The sequence below is a fragment of the Amaranthus tricolor genome, chromosome 4, assembly GCF_026212465.1.
Source record: "Amaranthus tricolor cultivar Red isolate AtriRed21 chromosome 4, ASM2621246v1, whole genome shotgun sequence".
Lineage (NCBI taxonomy): Eukaryota > Viridiplantae > Streptophyta > Magnoliopsida > Caryophyllales > Amaranthaceae > Amaranthus > Amaranthus tricolor.
Genome location: NC_080050.1, coordinates 7,704,100 through 7,725,261, shown reverse-complemented (window position 1 = coordinate 7,725,261; position 21,162 = coordinate 7,704,100). Strand labels below are relative to the sequence as shown.

At 30.0% G+C, this 21,162-nt stretch overlaps 1 long non-coding RNA gene and 1 other non-coding gene across 2 annotated transcripts; both read left to right on the top strand.

Moving 5' to 3' along the window:
- Positions 1-6,430: 6,430 nt before the first annotated feature.
- Positions 6,431-6,546, top strand: LOC130811935 (U5 spliceosomal RNA). The gene has a single exon (XR_009041548.1). It is a non-coding gene; the product is annotated as a U5 spliceosomal RNA (small nuclear RNA).
- Positions 6,547-11,014: 4,468 nt separating this feature from the next.
- Positions 11,015-14,567, top strand: LOC130809903 (uncharacterized). Its single transcript, XR_009040967.1, has 3 exons — positions 11,015-11,416; positions 11,808-11,911; positions 14,349-14,567. It is a non-coding gene; the product is annotated as an uncharacterized LOC130809903 (long non-coding RNA).
- Positions 14,568-21,162: the final 6,595 nt, after the last annotated feature.

Below are 21,162 nucleotides of genomic sequence, written 5' to 3'. Positions count from 1 at the left end.
GGTTGGATTCTTAGGTAGTGAGACCAATGGTCAAAGGCCCTAATTATAGCATAGAATTCTTTATCATAAGTGGAATAGTTGAGTCTACTATTGTTAAGCTTTTCACTAAAAAAAGCTATGGGTCTACCTTCTTGAACTAATACTGCCCCAATTCCCACCCCACTTGCATCATATTCTAATTCAAAGGGCTTGGTGAAATCAGGTGGCTTAAGGATGGGAGCCTTGCACATCATGTTTTTAAGGGTTTCAAAGGCTTGTTGGGCAGCTGCAGTCCACTCAAATTTCCCCTGTTTTGTGCACTCTGTTACAGGGGCCATAACAGAGCTAAAATCCTTGATGAATCTTCTGTAAAATGATGCCAATCCATGGAATGATCTCACTTGTGTTAGGGTAGTGGGTGTGGGCCATTCCTGTATGGCTTGTACTTTGGCAGGATCTACCCTTATTCCTGCCTTCCCTATGATGTAACCCAGAAAACTGACCTCAGGCAAAAGGTAATTACATTTTTCTAGTTTGGCATACAGCCTCTGTTTCCTTAGAACCTCAAACAATTGCTGCAGGTGGTTTAGATGCTCTGCCTTTTCTCTACTGTAAATGAGTATGTCATCCAAGTAGACAACTATGAATTTTCCCAAAAATGGCCTCAAGATTTCATTCATTAATCTCATGAAAGTACTGGGTGCTCCAGTTAACCCAAAAGGCATCACAAGCCATTCATACAACCCATACTTTGTTTTAAAAGCAGTTTTCCATTCATCCCCTGCTTTCATCCTAATTTGATGGTATCCACTCCTTAGATCCACCTTGCTAAACCATTGAGAACCACCCAATTCATCCAATATATTATCAATCCTGGGTATAGGGAATCTATACTTGATTGTTATGTTCTTTACACTACGGCTGTCAATACACATTCTCCATGTGCCATCCTTCTTTGGCACTAACAGAGTAGGTACTGCACAGGGGCTTAGGCTCTCTCTGACATACCCTTTCTGCACTAACTCTTCCACCTGTCTCTACAGCTCTTTTGTTTCCTTAGGATTGGTTCTGTATGCAGGTTTATTAGGCAAACTAGCTCCTGGTATCAAGTCTATCTGGTGTTCAAGGCCTCTAACAGGGGGCAAACCAGGGGGTAAGTCATTAGGGAAGACATCCTTATATTGATCTAACAGGTATTGCATATCAGGTGGTATAGGTAAAGGTTCCTGCACTTCTTTGGTAACCAGGAGGTATATCTCTCCTTCTCCTTGAACCTCTCTTTCACACTCTCTTCTTCTTATTAAGTGGACATGAACCTGAGTTGGTTTAGGAGGAACAACTCTGTGTGGAGGCAGGGGAATCAATTCTTTTCTTCTTCCATTGTGACTAAGGGTATATGTGTTGGTATATCCATTGTGGGAGGTTTTCCTATCATATTGCCATGGCCTACCCAATAGTAAATGGCAAGCATCCATATCAAGCACATCACACAGGATATCATCAGCATAGGTTCCTAAAGTCAAGCTTATCAAACATTGTTTACTCACTGTTCCACTTGCCTTGTCATCTAACCATTTCATCCTGTATGGGTGAGGGTGAGGTTTGGTTTTTAGGTTCAACTCATCTACCAGCTGTTTACTAACACAATTTGATTCACTCCCACTATCAATAATCAGATCACAGACCTTTCCTTGCACCTTGCACTTGGTCTGAAATATGTTTTCTCTTTGGTCAGATTTTTTGGACATGGGTGTGGTGTGGAAGCTTCTTCTAATGATCAAGCTAATGTGTTCTTCCTCAGGTAGAATCCTCTCCAGGTCTTCCCTTCCTTCCTCCTCAGTTTCCCCTTCATATGTATGTCATTTCCCTTGTTCATCTTCCCAGTATGTACCATCCTCATCACTCAAGTTGGGTGGGTCTATCTCTTCTTCTTGCCCATTTCTGGACACTAATATCCTCTTTGGGTTGGTGTTCTGTCTAATATCATTCCACTCTCTCATAGTTGTAGCCCATAGTTATATGTTTTGGCGACACAAGTATATGTGTAGCCCATAGTTAATATAGCATATATATCAATTTACAATATTAGCCACATTAGAGCTTGAGTTATTGCCCAAAATGTAATTTGGGTACTTGTTGTCATGAAGCCCATAATTATTAATTGCACAATGATAATAATAATAATTTATTGCTAAACAAAAGAGCAAGTATTTTGCTAGTATGTGTATATACATTTGATTTGAATTCTTTTCATAATACTATGACTCACAAAAATATTACAAAAATTATAATGAATATGTACTTGCTCAAGATAATCATCATATATAAAAAGGAGATTATCAAATTACTTCTTTACTAAAGCAAAATGTTATCATATTCAACATTGCACCATTGACCTGAAAATATTCAACAATGTAAATTAGGAACATAAAATGACAATCCTCTATTGTGCTTCATTATGAGTTGAACAAAAAATACTTGTTCTATTCTGAGATACTAATACAAATGGTTCATTTGTTTTAAATCTACAAGTAACATTGACTATAGTACTCCCAAACTTATCCTTTTGAATCCCCCTTCGATCATCATAGACATCAAACCACTTATACTTAAACATAACAACTCTAGGGCTGGTTCTATCTTTTAGAGAGTCATATTCCAACACAATAACCTTCTCTAATAAGCCATAAAAATCTTTGTCCACTGTCCGCATCTCCTTTGACTATAACTCCACTATTTTGTGTTTTTCTCTTTCTTTGCCGCTTTTTAGTGTGAAACCTAAATCCATCACCAACATATCCTTCTATGTCAACACATTTTTCATTGGTCCTCTTGCCAAGCATAATAATTCTTCGTATACCATTTTATCCCCTTTATTCCAAAGTTTGGTTATCTACAAATGAATAAAGATCAAATACACGTAAGAAAGATTAACATATAACAAGTTTTATTATGAAAGTATAAATTATATGTTTCTTACTATGACTTTGAACCAATCGCAAAAGTCTATGTTTGAATCACCTTTCACATTCTGATATTCACTGCGATTTAAAAAAACATAAGTTAAGATCATACTTTAATTTCAAATAAAGACAATAATCCAAAATATGCCAATATACTTACTCAATAAAAGGTTTTGTCTTATCACAATTTGTCAAAATATGAAGCCACGGCATTTTCCATTCATCATAACTTAATTCTTCTACGTTGACCTTTCCTAATGGCTTACCTTTATCACTGAATACAGACAAGGAGTGACTTATTTTTGACCTTCACTTTCATTCCTTGATAAGCTATTAAGCTCAGTCTCAATCATGTTCATATACCGTGAATAAAATGTAAGACAATCTCTAGCAATAACAGATAGTAATTGATGCCTCGGGATGAGACACACAATGAACAAACATATTTAATTGACTAATGACTTTTAGAAAATTAAATTTAAATATAGAAATTCAATAGAATGTTACTTCAATTACACGTAAACAAAATGCGTACCTAGAAGTGCTTGTTGAAGGTGGTGCCATTTTTTCAATCAAAATTTACGTCTTGAAATGTAGTTATAAATCTTTCTCCTATATATTTCAAAATGTATAAAAGCTCGTTAGAAGCTTAGATATTACACGGTGTATAAATTTTTCTTAATTGGATATCTTTTATATGCGAAAATGATTGATCCTTTGGGTGAAGATGTGGTTTTTTTATCAGAAAGAACAAAATAAAGTGAACAAAAAGAGAAGGATGAAAATCCAGTATGATATTTGTGAGAGAAATCAAGCACCTATCTTCTAAGCATATAATCTTACCTAACAAAATTTCATATTAAAACAAAAACTTCAATCATTTAAAGATTAAAAAAACAAAACAAAATCAGCAGTAAACAACAAAAACCAAAATCAAACAAAACAAAAATCAAACAAAAACCAAAGACAAAAACTAAACATAGAAAAAACAAAATTGAACAAAGCAAAATTGCAAAAACTACTTGTACACAGGTAGCATCAATGGAAGTCAAAAGCACCAACCATGGAAATCAAACAAATACCAGGAAGATAAAAAAAATCAGAAAAAAAAAAACAAAACGAAAAATAGCAATTTATTTATTGATATTATAATTTCTAGTTAGTATACAGTAGAGGTGTTCATTCGGGTCATCGGATCGGTTTCGGACGGGTGTAATTCGGCTCGGTCGGATTTCGAATTGGTAAATTTTCGATTGTATGCAATAACGGGTCATACTCGGGTCAGATCGGTTAGTTACGGGTCGGTTTAACAACGGTTGTTTGCATTATCGGGTTCAAACTGGTTTGTTATCGGTTGAAATTCAAGTCGCGTGTCAATCGAGCTCGGGTTGTCATCGGTCTAACATTAGTTTGGTTTTTTCGGGCACAAATCGGGTTCGAGCTTTATTTTTCGAGTAGTTATCGGTTACAGACAACTATTGATCGGGTCAATATCGAAATAAGTTAATAGTCGGGTTTTTAATTGATGTATGCTCATTTACTTACAAAAAATAATTACCGATTGTTTTATCAGATATAGCAGATCAATTTATTTCAGTTAGTTTATATATATATATGAGACTATTATTTAACAATGCATCATGTTGCTACTTTTGATAATTGATTGAATATTAAAACTCGATAATCGAAACTAGATTTGTTTGAATGAATAAGAATAATCTAAACTATCTTATAGGCTATTACATACTTAGACTTATTAGTGTTATTGAGTACTCTAAACTAATAGTCCCTCCAATCCAGAGTAATTCTCTCGATTTCTTTTTAGGCTTGTTATTAACTTATTAGAAATTTAGAATATATTACTAGAGGGAGAATTTATGCAAATTCCAAATGAGACATTTGTTTTTAATTAGAGGGAGTATAAACTATTAAGATATATATTAATTTATTACACTAATAATCGATCGTATTTCTAAGTTTGATAATTGAAACTTATTATAATAAAGTGAATTAGATTAATCAAGTAATCATAACCATTTTATATGATATTATGTATTTATACTTATTAGTGACCTTGAATACTTTAAACTAATAAATCCATTACACTAATAATTGATCGTATTTAATTTAAGCTTAATAATGTTCGGAACAAGACCTATTGGAGTGAATGAAACTAATACAAACTATCTTATAGTTATAGACTATCATTGACAGTTAACTCAACGTTATTACTTATTACTGATCTTGAATACTCTAAAGTAACTTATAGGCTATTAATAATCGATCATAATTCAAAGTTCACTTATCGTAATTCGATCTATTATAGTAAATGAAACTAATGCTCCACCTTTTTTGTTACTTTGAATTAAATAGCCTAAATTATGCAATTTGACCAAATTCAATAATAAAAATATTTAATATTTGATATACAATATTTATACTACTCAAATAAATTATTTTAGATAACTAATTGTCCAATTTGATGAATATATTACTCAATTGATACATCACTTATTCTAAGTCGTTGATCTTTGTATATAGACGTGTGAGATATTACCATCTTAGCAATCCATGAGTTGTACTTGCACAAAATGTTATTGGTTATTAAGATAGCACACGGATAAGGTGTTTTAGGCGTTAGATTTATAATGCTACTATCAGATCAACGGTCAAGAAATAGACACGACACTCTCATTTGAAAAAAAAAAGGAATAGGCGTGATTACGTGAAGATGTTATTGGTTTATAATTGATATCAATATCATGGGGAATCTTATTTATTTATAGATAATCTTGTTTACAATGTTTCAATATTAGAAATTAGTTTTCAAATATTCAAAAAATCATAATTAGAAAACTGAAATTGGACCTAATTTGCTGAAATTAGGGCTGGCAAAAGCTGACCCGACCTGCTAACCTGATATGAAACCGACCCGAAATTAGCGGGTTTGGGTTTAGATTTTTGACTCAATTAATTAAATGGGTCAACCCGACATGATCTGTTTATTAAATGGGTTAGGTTCAGGTTGAATATGTAAACCCGAAAAAACCTGTTTAACCCATTTATTAAATGGGTCAATCAGGTAAGATCGACCCATATTTTAACCCATTTATTAACCCATTGAAAATTTTAAATAAAGTCATAAAGATGACTAGATAAGTGATAAATCATAAACCCTAAAAATCTAAAATAATCATAAACCATTAAACCCATTGAAAGTTCTAGTCTTTTTATTTGGTGTAAGACGAAAGAATTTTGTAAATTCAGTTTTATTACTACTCATCCTAACTTACTCTAATGTAAAGATCAGTTAACAAGGGATTTCTTATTTCTAATTCTCAAAATACTACATTTTTGGATTACTTTCAAAAAAAAAAACATTGTTGTAGTAACTAGTGAAAGCACAATATCCCACATCGGTCAAGAAAAAAGTGCAAGGCAATACTATGCATATAAATAACAAAACCTGCTACTCTTTATCCTCACGCAGCCACGCAGTGAGCACAAAGCGAACTATTCTTTCGCCTTTTACTAAAGAATACCGTGTGCTCGCTGCATTAAGTGGCATACGTTTATTTTTGAAGGAAGCCTTTAATTAAGGTTTCCAATAAATCTAGTCTAATTTGTTTAACATAACGTGAAAAATTGATTAAAATTGAAACTAGGTGAAAAATTGATTCGGATTTATAACAGTTCGATTAATAATCCGTTCGGGTTTGTATCAGTTCGATTAATAATCGGTTTGGGTTTGTATCAGTTTGGGTTAAAAACAGTTCGATCTTAATCGGTTTTAGTCAGCTTGTATTCGGTTACGTGCATAATTCAGGTCGGATTTGACTCGGATCGATCACTGTTGAGTTCGGGTAACATCGATTAACGTTTATATGTCGGTTATAAAATTCAGTTGCTGTTCGAGTTCGATTTTTCCCTTTACAGTTATCAAACGGTTCGAGTGCAATATCGGTTCGGATAATGCCGGTTCGGAAAACCTAAAAAATTAACATTTTTTCAGGTCGGATAATTTTCGATTCCGGGTCGGATTTTCGAGTCGGGTTAGATTTGAACAGCTCTAGTATATAGTATACACCCGTTGAGTATTGATTGAATTACATGTATTGATAGTTCCCAGGTTAGAAAAATAACAATTGAGCAAATATCGTGGAAAGAGCTAGCAGTCAACCAACCATGGAAATCAAACAAACTAGATGTGAAGGAATGAAAAATCAGAAAAAAGAAGATTAAAGATAAAACACAAAAATCAGAAACAAAAATGAAAGATAAAAACGAAAATCAACAAAATAAAAACCAAATAAACAAAAACCAACATCAACCAGGGAAGAGAAGAGGAGTAGCCATGAAAAATTAAAGATAAAAAAAACAAAAATGCAAAGAAACAATGAAAATGGAAACAAACCTTGAGAATGGACATGGAATAGGCCAAGCAGGGAGAATGGCGATGGAGATGGAGCTCTCACTGTTAGAGATGGTGAATGGCAGGAAAGATGAAACAAATACTGATTTCTTTTTGGTTTTAGGGTTAGGGAAAAAAGTGAAGGGTTTTTTTGAGTGAATGGCGGGCTACATACAGGGAGGCGGGATTTTTTAATTTACATTTTTGGGTTTTAGGTGGGACCGAAATTTTAGATTTTTAGGTATGGTTTTCGATGACATTTACAAATATGCGTCGCCTATAAAGTATTTTGGGCAACATTAGCGCGTGGCCCATAATTGTATTTTGGCCGATATAATTTGAATCTGTCGCTTAAAAGTTAAAACTACCTTTGTGCTTCGCTTATGTTTGAGTGACGCCCTAAGTATACCTTGGGCCACACCTTGCTATGTGACCCCAAAAATTAATTATTTTGACGTCCAAAACTATTTTTCTTGTAGTTGGTCCTAATCTCACACACTAGTTCTGTTGATTAGTTTAACAAAGCACATTTAATTTAGGGTTATTGGCACAGTTCAACCATTTTAATCCTAGTTTCATAGACACTTTCGGTAATCAAATTATACTTGACTTATAAGTTCAAACCCTAACCCTAGAAAATGAATCTACTCACTAATCATGGTGAAAGCAATAAATACGAACCCTAAGATGATACTAAACATAGATGAATATGATAATAATGACAAATTCAAAAGAAGCAATAATTGAATACCAAAGAACACAACAATTTATTCAAAGAACAATAAATGAAGAACAAACTAGTTTTTATTAAAGGATGATTAATAACGATAATTAAAGTTCACTAAAGGAAAATTAAAACTAATACAAGGAATTAGAGACAAAGAAAATTAAATATTAAGAAAACTTACAATGCTCAAAGGATGATTAATGGTAGATTTAATGAAAAACTAAATTAAAAGATAAAATAAGAGTAAACTAATGGAAAATGAGCAAAATAAAGTCTAGAAGATGGAAGAAGGAGAGAGGAAGAAGAAGGAGCACTAATCAGTTTTTTAGGACCTATTTATACTAATAAGGACTTAACTCTAAAAGCTAATTCAAAGATTAAAGGGATGAAAATCCAGTGTAGCAAAACAGAGGCTCAAAGCCGATTCGGCTGCACCAAAAACAACATGAAAGCCGAGTCGACGTTTTGTGCTGGAAAATCACAGCAACTTCAAACGGTCGTCATTTCTTGCTCGATTGTCGGAGTTGGACATATAATATACCGTTAGAATTGAATCATGATTACTTATTATTATTATTATTATTATTATTATTATTGTTAAAAGCTGGAGACCAAAGTTCCATGGAGAAACCTAGTTTGGAATTGATTCTCTATTCCTAAAACTAGAGTTATTTCTTGGCTCATGGCATTAGGCAAGTTGACCACCAAGGATAAACTTCATAACATTGGGATCACCGATGATGCTTCTTGTCCCCTATGTTCAACTACTATTGAGACCATTTCTCATCTGTTTTTTGATATATTGCCCTTTTAGTAGATTATGTTTGCAGAGTATTAGAGAGTGGACCGACATCCTCTTGAAACCTATAAGCCAAATGGATACAAGAAGGTACAAGCTTAACAAGTCCCAGAAGCTTATCTTATGTTCTATTTACACCTCTTTGGTATACAACATCTGGAATAGCAGAAATGATGCGGTTTGGAATGATTATGTTAGAAGACCGAAGCAGGTTGGGACTAGAATCAAGCAAGAGATCAAAGAATGACTTGTTCTTTTCTTAAATGGGCAACAATCTTCATGGCTCTAATAGTATCTCGTGTATTTGAGTTAGGATCTCTTGTTTTGCATGAAGGCGTCCTCTACCTTTGCACGTGAAGAGTGGGGTTGGAAAACCTTTCATAGAATGTGTGCTCAACTTCCATATTGATGTAGGAAAAGGTGGATTGGTCCTTCTTATTTTTGACTATTTTGTATTGTTTTGGCTTATAAATATAAAAATTTTCTTTTGCCAAAAAAAAATAATTTAATGTCAATTCAAAAATAATTAATCATATATAAAATAGAAGTAATGAGTGTGTATCATTAAAATTCTAGGTTGTGTATTATTATAGACAATTGAATGTGGGTAGAAGAATTTCCTTATTAATTTTCTTTTGAATTTATGACCAATTTGCAACCAACCATGTCTAATCGCCAATTAAGAGATAGTCGCCAACTGGTCGCGAGTTGCTCATCATTGGCGACCACCTTTGTTTGGTCGCTATCATAAATGGCAACCAACTGCATCTATTTGATCGCAATGACGACTAATATAAGGTGGTAGTGAATTTTTTTATCGTAGTTTCAACTTATTTTTTTTAGTGGGTGTTTTCAGTACCTTCATATTGCAAGAAAATAAGTGGGCATTTAGACAACTTATAATAAGTTTTTTGTATATTAAAGTAGGAGTTCTCAGTAGCTTTATCCATCGGTTTTTTCATGAACAACATATTTTCATCACCTAACTTGATAATCAATAGGCCGATAAAAGAAATTGTGAAATTTCAAAGAACATTTATTAGCAATCTATTTAAAAATCATTAACCGTCAATAGAAATTAATAAGCACACTCAATAAGAATAAAAATTACATACCTTTAATTTTGTAAGTAGATTTTTTTTTTTTTATTTTAATTTTTTTTTATTGATTTTGAGATGTTATCTTATGTTCTTGATGATTTTATTATTTTTTTTCGTGAATTTGATGTACTTTTGTGTAAAGTTTACATGCAAATTAGTGTTGAATGTCGAAATGTTGGTTTGAGTGTAGTTTTAGAAAGTTTCTTAAACATGATCTGTGGTAGGGAGTTGTTAATCGAAATCCGCGTATTATAGCCATTTTTTGTTTTCTTTTTTAATATTTATATATTTCAATGGGTGTGGCTGATTGTCCTGAGAATCCTCTATCACAAGATCGACTGATTCTAAATTAGTAGGAGGTTTTTTGGTAAGGTGTCTAAAAATAAATATATGCGAGTTTTATTTTTAATTAAAGGGGATAATATTATACTAATGCGATTCACTCATGTCTAGTAGGACCAACAATTAGTGTCAAGAGCCAAAGGCTTGATATAGAAATTACTTACGATGGAGCAACATCATGAATCACATCTTGGAATTCTAGACAACATGTTTAGGCATGTTCTAAGTGTGATAATGCAAAGGGAGATGAAACAGTCGTATTATTAGGAGATTTCATTAGTCGTTTTTAGTGCCTAATTTTTCTTATATATTTGTTCGTTACTAATTATAATTTAATTAGTGATGGTAGTAATTTGAAAATTCTCTACAATGATTAGAAACTTGTTAATTCGTAACGCGATTATGAATCGTAACAAGTAACGTAAACTTTGGAGGTAAAACTTAAAGTTGAGCAACTACCCATAACAGTTCGAAAAAAATTTTAATTATTACCCAAGCATATTATATAACCATGATGGGAGTAAATTAAATATTTCTCACATATACAAGTGATTTTTAAACATGAAGTACAAATTACATAACTTGTTACATGTACAACAATTTTTACCCAAACTTTAAACTATCTTAGATTAACCTTTCTTATACCATAATAGATCAAATTGAGGACAAAAAGCACTCCAAATCAGCCCCAAACAGCAGCTAATATTGCTGTCCCAAATCCCCTTAGTAGCTCCTTGTTCACTTACACACTCAAGCCAATCACACTACCCAAAACCCCTTTTGTTCTACCCAAAGCTTGTGCATCATTACAAGCATGCAAGAGGCAAATATTTGAAGCAAAAGCACTCAATTTTCTGAATTATTATTCAGCCATAAATCCCAACACATTGCTCCCAAGTTCATCCATGAACAAACACTAGAATCCTTCAAACTTTCAATAACTAGAACACCTTCTTTTCTCATCAAATCTCCTTCAAAAACCCATCTATAACTTCTGAAAATTTATGTTTATAAACTCAAATCTCCCATAAAAATAATCTTCATCTTAAGTGCTTTCCATAGACACCAAACTTGAAGAAATCCACCAAGTATAGAGTAAGTTATGTTCATTTTCTTATTCCACTAGTTTTGTTAAAACTTGTTTATGTAAAACATTTTTTTTACATGAATCTTTCTATAAACTAAGATCATTATAAAATGAGTATTTTATCTCTAAACTAAGAAAATCATCACTTATAAATCTATAAAAATAGGCCATAATAGAAAGTAAGAAAATGTATTTCCACAAACATATAAATTTTGTTACTTAAATGATTCAAATAAAATTATGGGACTTAACTAAGTATGTTGCTCAACATAATAAGTATACTCCAAATATGTTAAAATCATCACAAGTATTAGTCTAACAACTCTAACTAGGAAAAGCTAAGTGCATGTTAGAAATCCAAATTTATTATTGATTTTTGGATGAATGCAATATGTTTAGTTGAAGAGTTGGAGTTGAGACTTGAAGGGCAAGGACCCGAAGTTAGAACCACTTCTAAGAACGCGTAGGAGCTTACGGAATAATTATATAGGCTTGGAGTCGAGGTATGTCACATGGGGTGATTTTTAAAGGATTTAAGAACAAGTTGGGAAAGTTTGTGTATAAACTTTTTTTTAAAAAAAAAAAAATAAAATTCCCAAAGAGAAGTTCTTAAATCTTGAAAGATGATGTCAAAATGACAAATTTGAGTATGAAATAATTTATTACATGTATTATTATTGTGGGCATCATGCATGTTGATTTTATAAATTAATATATGTTTAAAGGCATGTTTAACACTACTTTGTGAAAGTTATTGTGATGGAAATGATTATATGAATTTGAAAATATTTGAAATTCATTTTAAAAGAAATTTTCAGTAGCTATATGTTAAGAAAATTTCTTGGATACTTTTTGTTGAGATTATTCGTTAAATTGATATTTTAATGGATTTTAAGGTGTTAAATACTCTTATTATAAAACATGGTATTAGATGAACTCTTCATCATCAAAAATAATTAATAAAAACATATTATAATGTCTCCAACAAGATTTGGCCAGAATATATTTAGTTTGGAATTTTTTTTAAAATTTTTGAATAATCGTTAAATTGTTTAACGGTAAATTATAAAATGGTAAAATATAAAATAATTACCAAACAAAGACATATGGACTTGAAATTTTTATCACATACTCATATGGACAGTAGGTAAATTTGGTAAAAGTTTGGGAAGGTTTCGTTGACATTTAAGGACCTTAATAATTTTTACTCGGTTATTAATAATCGGTAAGTTTGAAAAAGGTAAAATACAAAATAAATACTAAATGACGTTTTTTGGACATGAAACTTTTATGAGACACTTATATAAGCAGTAGATACATGTTCAAAAATTTATATGGATTTTCGTGACCATATATGGACTTAAATAAATTTTATTCGATTTATCGGTAAAATAACGATATTAATTATTAAAAATATCCCACATGATTTTTAATGGTTATTTAAAATTTTATACCCCTTAAAATAGCTTCTGGAATATCATATAATTTTTTATAATATTTTATTCGGACTCAAATAATTTTAAACCTATTTTATTCTATTTATCGATAAAATGTCTATACAAAATAATAAAACATCATACATGAGTTTTATAAGTTCAAATGGCCTAATAAACATATTATATGACTTCTGGAACTTTGGTATAATTTTATAAAATAAATTATTAATTATGTACTAATTTATCAAAATAATAGAAAACGTTTATTTATTAGAAAGTGTAATATTGTTAATTAAATTTGGGTAAAAATAAACCTATATAAAAAAAATTATAATTATATTAATAACCTACTGCCTCATAGTATAAATTAATTTTAAATGAGATGGTTTATAAATTTTACGGATTTAAGACACCATTTAAATAACAGTAAATACCCAAATTGTCGAAAATAATTGTAAGATCGTTATAAATTCGCATAACCCATTATAATTTGATGGGACAAACTTAAATTCATTTTAAATAAGGTATTATAATGACTTGATTAATTTGGGCCTTGTTGGAGAATTAATATGTACTTTGTAAATCAATTATCGATTTTATTACCGGCAAAACTATCTCGTATTTAAGAAAATAGTGTTTTATGAAATCTTCTGTATTAATGATTTTATAGACTTATGAATCATATTCTAGTTGTTTTGAATGAATTTCAAAACCCTTTTAAGTTATATTTACTTTAAGAAGGATTGACACGAAACATTTTAGTGGTTTCCTTAAAAAAAAAATCGTATTGATCTTTAATCACTTTTTGTTACGATGAATTTCCATACATGCTAGTGATGCCCCAATATAATACAAAGGTTATGTTTAATGATATGATTATTCTAAGCATGTTTTACCCATGTGGGAAATATTATGATTTGATTTTGCTAAGTTGCAAATAAAGTATGTTTTGCTATGTGCAAATAAAAGATGTTTATCATATGGAGAAAGTTAATATTTTTGATTTTCAAATGCTATTAAAATTACAAGATATATATTATGTACAAAAAAATGTTTTAGCCTAAATGGCGGGTACATATGCCACAACAAATGTTGTGTGCATGATTAAACGGCTCACCAATGCTGAGCGCGTATTGTTCACAATACCATTGTGTTACACTTGCCGGACATGTCACGGACGGTAGACCGACTACCAAACGAGTCACAGGATGACTCACAGAGTACCCATGTAAACTTATGATATGAGTTTGAAATTGATTTGGATCTATTGAGATCTTATGATTTATAATGAAAAATGAGAATTTTAAATTACTATAGAGCCATTGAACTTCATTTGAATCATAATATGATTTATCAAATGAAAAAGCATATTTCAAAATGAATTTACTTAAATAAAAAAAAAAGAAAGATTTTAATAACTTGTTTGACGGACACCAGTGTGTTTATACTCAGCCTTTTTGCTGATACTATGCTTTGTATGTTTTTCCAATGGTTTTGTTTTTAGAGTAAACCCCTATGGCACCTCGACGGAGAATGGATATGCGAGCGAAAGTTGAACCCGAGTTGGAGTATGACTCCCCTTTTGTTTAGATCTCTTTATTTTATTTGAGAGATTATTAGTTTAGATTTAGACTATTTTAAGGATGTAATTTGAATTTTGGACTTATTTCGATTTGGTTGTAATTTTCCTATATTTTGGACAGTTAAGACTTCCGTTATATTGCTTTGGTTTGGTTCAAGCATTATACTTGAATATTAGTTTAACCTTTAAGTAACCCCTTAATTGTGTTGGCAAAAGTAAGCTTCCGCTTGATTAATACTAAATTCCAATTAGTGTTTGCCTTCATAATTCGAGGCGGTTACAGGAGAATTTTGTCTTGATGACTTGTATCGAGGTTTTTTGACGTGCATGTTGTTTAAGAAAGCATGTCTCTTGGTGAAGTGTGTCAAGAGATGACAAAGCATATCGTTGAAGGATAGAGTCGAGTGTTGCAATCCTTGACCTGAGGGAGGGATTATTAATCGTACATCCTAATTAAACCCTACAACAAAAAAATTAGAAAGAATTAATAAGCATATAAGTGATTCAACTTCAAACTAATATAAAGACTTTTTAGAAAAGTTCACAAAACCAACTTTCTGCGGGCTCGTTACAAAACGATCAGCTATGTATATAAATAATAAATTTATCTCCTAATACAACAATCATTTTCAAGAATACAACAATATTCTCCTAATTAATTACATTTGGTCTTGGACGAGACAGCCTCATAATGAGACCTTCAATTTGGGCTGGTTCAATTTGCGCTTGTAATAATCTGGCATTTCTTTCATTTTCTGGGTATTTTTTAATTTTGATCTTAAAGGTATCAATTTTGACCTTAAAGATATCAATTTTCAAAATTGATACCTTTAAGGTCAAAATTAATAAATGTCTAGAAAATTAAAATATTGATACACGCGAGAATTGGGCCGATTCAAATTGATAGTCTCATAATAAGACCGTCTCGTTTAAGTTGTTGTGAAATTAATTAATGACACCATTATTATCATTTCTTTAAACAAAAAACAATTAATTGTAAGTTTACCTGGCCTAATTCACACTTGTCATCCTCCCAATACAAAAATCAATGTCAAGAACACAACAATACCTTCCAAAAAAACCTAGGAGTACCTAACATGCAAGTAGGCAAAATTAGAATCATTTTGTTTCAAAATCAAGCTTTAATTATTATAAATATTTAATATGTATTTTAGTCTCAAATATTTTATTAATTAATTGGAGGACATATATTCTCCCCCTTTTGTTCACCAACTCTAGAAGCATCCAAATAATATTTTCCCCACCATATAACATATCAAGGACCACCTACAACCCACATTATGGGGGCAATTCACATGATCTACTTAAATGAAAAAAATCATCTTATCATTTCTAGATCAACTCATCTCATCTTAGGCCTTGTTTGGCTCTAGTCATACTTCATATCAAACTTTGAACATATGCAAAGTTAAACACCTTTTTTTTCCCTTGAATTTATTGTTTTGTGGCATCTCTCGTGGTCCTCTAACCTAACCATTAAGCAATCCATAGAGATTTTCTTTGGGTATGACGTATTTATTTTTGATGGAGTCAACAAAATTTAATTCTTTTGTTTCAAATTAAAATGACTCGTTCAATAATATATGCTTCTTACTTCAGGGGCGGGGTAAAGAGTAAGGAACCCTATTTACTTATTGATTATATTTAGTAAATTGAGACTATTCATGAACCATCAATGGTAAAATAGAGACCAAATTTTCACAAAAACTTAACGTTATAGATTTTGAACTATTAACCGACAATATCATAAGAAACACATCACTAACTGAGCTACGCTTAACTGATGAACTATAACGAGTTTGTTAATACGTGAGGCTCCTTTTTTCTAGGGTCCTAGGTGATCGGACATCTTAAATGGGCCTAGAACTAATCGCCCCTGTCTTACTCATAAGAAGTTGTGATGAGTTTTGTTATTATAAATCAATAAAAAACAACCATTTTGTTATTATAAGGATCACCGTTGTTAAAATCGCGATTCTGATCTACGATTCTACGATTTTATAATCTCAAAACAAGTGAGCAATTTGAATCGTAGGTAGAATGTTAAAGTTGTAGAGTCTTACGATTCTAGTTAGAATAAAATTTTTAGATGTAAAATCATAACACGATTCTATTATCCTACGATTTAACGATCCGACTCTACTAATTTAGTAATAATTGTTATTAATTTTTTTTATTTACCATCTTTCACTAATCTCTTTCACTTATATAAATAAATTTCAAATGTATCATCATGAAAACTTTTAAAAAATTTAATTTCTTAATCGGTTTAAAGATTTAAACTAATTATTAAAAACTTTTCTTTACATTCTTAAAAATAAAATCAAAGAAACTTTAATTCATAAATTTAGAGTTTTAAAATGGATAATAATGATAAAATATTATATATTTTAATATATTTAAGATGTTTTGTAGAATCGTACGATTCTGTGATTCGATTCTACCTCTATAAATAATTTTAAATAGAATCTTAATTTTAACAAACTTTGTTAAAGATAAGATTGCATAGCTCTGATCCCATAAATCCTACATAAAATTATAGGCAAGCTTTATTTAATGACATCTAGATAATAGATAATAATCAGATTGTTTTGTGATATGTGGAAAGAGTTTAAAGAATCCATCTAACATCAAAGTTTTAGAAGATTCGATGATGTGAGAGTGTTGATATTAGTGGAAGAATAAAGGGTCCCTATTTTCATACCCTTCAATGTCAAAAGTTTACCAAAACACCATTTTGCCCAACATGGAATAACAAAAAGATGATGGGATGGTCTCTTATTACATCGAATACACCTTGCATATGATATGACAACAATATCATTATGCCATACATATGTACGTGTGAGGGACTATATTTACAACATCTTATATAATTGATTGTATAATCTCTTAATTTATTCAAGTTTGTACATTGAATCAAAATAAATAACTAATGCCATATTGTTGGGATGAGTTATCTCACATCGATAAATTAAAAATGGTGTGCACGCTTTATAAGCTATTAGAGACTTTCTTCCCATTGCCATATGGTTTTGGGATGGTATATATATCTCCTTGGCTTATGAAGTGTGTGCACCTCGTGTTCCCCCGTTAATATGCTGGCATTCACAATAAGTCCAGCCTAATTTAAAACATATAACTTTGATCAATCCAGCAAATTCATACATATAATACGTAATACAGAAATTTGTGCAATTCATAAAGTCGTTTGTATGTTGATATATATATATATATATATATATATATATATATATATATATATATATATATATATATATATATATATATATATATATATATATATATATATATATATATATATATATATATATATATATATATATATATATATATATAAACTGATTTATAATATATTATTGAATATAATAACGTATGAGAAGGTAGTCGACTCCACATGAAACAAAGGGAAAACATGATAACATCGATAACAGTAACATTAAAAGGTCAAAAGAGACATTTCTTAACGCTAGGAGCCATCTTGAATTGCACTCAAAAATTTGTTAAAGAAAGCATTTACTCTCTAATATTTATTGATTATTGAACTGCAAGTAATATTATTGAGAACGAACTCCATTAATTAAACTCAATCATTTTGGTCAACCTTTTCTCATGGTATAAGTTGGTAGCTTTTGTACTCTAAAACCCACGAAATACAAAATATTCTTTCCACCATTGTTATTGCTTGGTACAATGCAGGATAGTGATTGTTCTCAAGTCACATAAGAATAAAGAAAACTCTATATTTTACGGTGAAATTATAACATCTATTAAAAAGACCGTAAAATATTAAGTGTCTCAATTCTAAAACCTCTGTCAAGTGTAATTTTTTGGTTGGAGAACTAAGATTGACTGATTGAAATTATTTGACCTATCTAATGCAGTATTTATTACTATTGACCTTTGTCATTTTATTATAGAATTAATTACAATTTTAAGAAGTAAACAATTTAATATATTTTGTCAATATTTAAATTATCATAATCATCATAATATTTATTAAAAAGACTGCAAAATGCTAAGTGTCACAATTATAATTTTTTGAATGAAGAATTAAAATTGACTGATTGAAATTGTTTGACCGATCTAATGTAGTAATTTTTACTATTGCCTTTGCCAGTTAATTATAAAATTAATTACAATCTTAATAAATAAACAACCCAATGTATTTTGTCAATATTTAAATTATGTTTGCTAATAGTTCTATTTATTATTGAATGTAAATCAATTGCCTTTAATCAAGAATATTATGTTTCATATCAAACTATGTGATTTTCTTAATCATATATTCTAATATGTAAATATACTAACACAAAAACTTGAAAACGAAATAAAGTAAGAATCATTTACATAATATACATATATTTTAAATTGAAAATTAGGAAACAACATATTAATAGCATCTGTTAATGACATTACTTACACTGAAACTCAAAAACGAAATAAAGTAAGAATCTTTATATGATTTTCAGAAATTTATATTAGAAATTAAGAAACAACATATTTATAACATCTTTTGATTTAATTTGATATATGATTTATCCCATTAAACTGGCAAATGTCTATTGTTTTCCATTCATCCCATTTGTATGTTAATACACTATATATACCCCCCAAATTTGTTAACCTATAATTAATATTTGTTTTCTAAAGTTACTAATCTCTCTTATTACTAAGTTTATTTTTAGCAATGTTTAATTTAATTAATAATTGTTATAATATTATTATAGTGATAGCTATATTGGAATAATAATACTTGAATAAAAAAAGATAATACGTAATTGAATCATTAATTAAAACCAAATTTTTTTATATTAATGGAGTATATATTTAAAAGATCTGTATATTGCACGGAGTTCTATACTAGTATGCTAATATTTACGTAAAATAACATATCAATATAGTTGGAATTATTATTGTCTATTTTTTCTTTTTAAATATAGAAAATGCTAAAAGCTTTGAAGTGTCATTGTGATTAGTATTGTTTACTCTTAAAAGATATAAATAGAAAGGTCTAAGCAAAAGTAGCTCAAAATATCATAGAGTGAATATAAAATATAAATAGGCAACATATAAATTAAAATTTAGATTGGACATCCAGTAATTTTGATATTTGGTTTTACATTTTAAAACCAATTGAATAATACTTTTTACCATTAAAAAAACCAGATTAAGCATCCATAGATGATATTGTAATAAATATAAATAGGTCTAAAAATAAACGATAAATTTCACAAGATCGCGGTTTGAGAAAAAGTTCAATATGTACGAATATTTAGGTATATCTTTATTTTTAACAAATTAATTATGACTTTCATGAATGAAAAAAAGTTAATTCATTTCATTAATGTTAGAAATTTAGTTTCATACATTAAGACAGTAAGTGATCACTTTACGATTAGAAATCATCACTCCAAGACTATTTAAAAGTGATTATTTTATCTGTAAGTGATCAGTTGAAAGTCATACATGATCAATTTAAGATAGTAAATATACATTGAAATAACCTAACAAAAATGGTCTCGCGGTTATACCATTTCATTTGAAAGTTTTTGTTACTTGTAATAGACGTATTGCTCTTGGTTTAGTAGATCATACATAATTGTGAGAGACAGTCTCTTCGAGAGACAATCTCTCTGAGAGACGCATTAAATATATGGACTAAATAGCTTAATTAATACAAATTAAAAAGAAAATAAAAATGTGAGCTTTTTATTTTTTGGTCGTCTCTTTGAGAGACGGTCTATTTATTATTATCAAGTAAATTTCGCTATTAACCTTAATGTTGGGCCACATAGCCTTATAATAGAAGCCCAAGCATGTGGAGCCTAAATAAGTTGTAGATAAGAGAACGTAAGGCCCATCTAAATTTAATCTCCTACTACTAAAGTAATCACACATTTTCTCCAAAAATGATATAATAATTAGCAATATTTCTTACCTGACACTATCTCACCATGAGTCCTCTTTTATATAGGTTGATCCACTTTTCACATTGACCTTTTTAAAATAAAATTAAAAATGTAAACTAGTTTTAATTTTTAAAATTAAAAAAGAAGTTTCAAAAATTTAATAGTTATGTCAAAATTAACGTTATTTCTCTTAATTTTTAAGTTTCTCTCATATTTTTTTCACGCCTATTTTAAGTATGTCAGTAATTATATATTAAAGAATTAGAGTTTTGTCTTCATTTAAGTCTTGAAATTTCATGTGTTTTTGTGTATATGCCGTTGAATTAGCGTATTTTTGAGTATTTAGATGTCAGCACTTGTATGAGATCATCTCACCGTGAGACGAATCTTTAATTAGCATATTTTTGTTATTGATCACTTTAAAATTATAGTGATCACTTTAATACACTAAATGTACATAGGTCAGCCTATTAGAGATGGTCTCACAATAAGACGTCTCATTTAAGAATTTGTGTTCAGATGTTGAGTCAGATAATGTGTCGAAAGATATACCTCGCATCAATTTTAAAAAACAAGATGAGAAAACAAGACATTGAAGAATCAAGGAAGAAGAAGCATATGAGAAGATGATTGTTATCGAACAACTAAAGTAAGAAGTAACAGGTTCGTATAAAGAAGAATATTGTTGATGATCATTTTTGGAGTCGAATTAACTAAATTAAATCTGTTTATGATTTTTTTTAAGTATTAATATTAGTATTATAAAATTATTATTATGAGTT